This window comes from Trichechus manatus, unplaced genomic scaffold (assembly GCF_000243295.1).
Source record: "Trichechus manatus latirostris isolate Lorelei unplaced genomic scaffold, TriManLat1.0 scaffold00141, whole genome shotgun sequence".
NCBI lineage: Eukaryota > Metazoa > Chordata > Mammalia > Sirenia > Trichechidae > Trichechus > Trichechus manatus.
In genome coordinates this window covers 4,038,370-4,040,503 of record NW_004444077.1, presented here as the reverse complement: position 1 = coordinate 4,040,503, position 2,134 = coordinate 4,038,370, and positions in this window count along the sequence as shown.

Below are 2,134 nucleotides of genomic sequence, written 5' to 3'. Positions count from 1 at the left end.
ACAACGAAACAGGCCCACACATGATAATCGCGATTGTTTGGGCCGCTGTCTAGCCACTAGGCCCGGAGAAGCCCTCCACCCTCAGGGCCTGATTTTCAAGGATGGATTTTCCCAAACAACGCGGTGGTCCCGAGGAAAACTAGATCGGCAACCTCTCCCCCGCCTACCAGACTGGTAGAAAGTATACGCCAGTTAGCGCCAGTTCAGTCCAGGCCTCGGGCCAGGATCCTCCGGCTGACCTGGTGCAAGTGTCCCTGGAGGTCTGTACCCAGCACCCAACAACCTCCCGCTCCAACACCGCAGCGTGCATAAAACGGCCTACCTCTTTCCAACCGTGCCCAAAAAAAGAAAGAGGCTATCGCGGGACCCAACTAAGAATGGGGCCGAAATCTCGCGATACAAGTGGACACCGGACGAAAGTGAGAGTGGGAGATGAGACACCCGGGCGCCCTTTGGATCACCACCAGGGGAGGCGTAATTAAAAGTAGGCGGAGCCTGAACTCGCTGACGTAGAGGAGGTGGAGTTGTCAGAGGGAACGGTGAAGATTAAATACAGGTTTCCTTGACAGAGTTAGGTAAGTGCAGTAGCTGAAAATATTTTGATAAATGACAAAAACAAATTGTGGATGAAAGGAGCGGAATGGATGTGAACTGCGAGGAAAAAAGCCTACAAACTTGATATGTTTCCGGTGGTATCGCGTTTGCCCCTCTGTCGTCTGACTTTCTGAATTCTGGTACCGGATGGTGTATTATGTCTTTCTTATATGCCAAACTGTAGAATTCTAGGTTGGCAGATGAGTTGGGGTTTCTGTTCAAGAAATGTGAAGCATCCCTTTTTGGCGGTTTTTGACATAATACTTTTGCCTGCAAATATCTGTTCTGTGTTGAAATATTGGAACATGTTCATGGTTGGATCATTATTAAAATGTGTAACCTTTGTACTGGACTCCAGTATTACTCCATAGCACACCCAGTTCCCCTGCAAACACCTTTGGACTTGTTTTGTTAGCCTTACTTTTCACTATAAACTGAGGGTCAGCCTCCCGGGAGTTGGTTAACATATCACGGGTTACCCCCGTAAGACTTTTGTTTTTGAGCCTCCTCACCCACCCGCAAAAAAGTTTCCTGACCGGTTGCGAAATGTTTAAGATAAAACAGTTAAATAAGTTTAGTTTTGATGATTTTTTTCCCCCAGGTAGTTAAGAAAAGAATGAGCTGGTTTGATTTTTTCCGCTTTCTTGTATCATACAAGCAGTGGAGTTGTCTAGTCTTAGTTTATCGTCAGTGTCATCTCAGGATTAGAAAGGATTTTAAGGGTAATCTGGCCTCTTTACGCCATTTGGCTCCAAATATTGAACAAATCCAGGGATAGAAAGTCTGATTCTGTAGGCAGCCCACTGCATTTGATCCACGGAGTCTATGCATGTCTTACTCACTGCCATACTCAGGAGCATACCTGGTGGTAGAATTTGTGAGGCTCAGTGCAAAATGAGAATGCAGGGTCCCTTATTCAAAAAGCAGGGAAAAAGCTTTTTTCTTCTGTGGACTCTCTCGATTTGTCATGTTTTTTATTTGCTATTTAATGTCATTCTAAGTAAAGAAAAATAAAAATTTAAATTATTGGCATGAATTTTATATTCATCTTTATATTGTGCGATGCCAGTTTTAAATACAAATATAAGAACATTTAACTCTTATGCAGAATCACTGAAACTTCACAAAGTTTGTATTTCATAGCTCATACAAACATGTATTTTGTTCTAGTAAGAAATACATTAGAACAGTAGAAACACTGCATAAAACTAACTCAGCTGTTCTTATGTCACTTCTTGATACTTGCACATTCTACCAACACTCTATGGAAGCCAGCGACTTTGAGGCTTACTGAATTCCCATGCATCATGGATTCACGATTCCAACTCATATCAATGCTATATATCAGAGTAGAACTGCACCATAGGGTTTCCAAGGCTGTAAATCGTTACAGAAGCAGACTGCCACATCTTTCTCCTGTGAAGCAGCTGGTGGGTTTGAACTGCCGACCTTTTGATTAGCAGCCAAATGCTTAACTTAGCACTCCTCTCTGCTCATAAAAACCAAACCCTTTGCCATCTAGTCAATTCTGACTCATGGT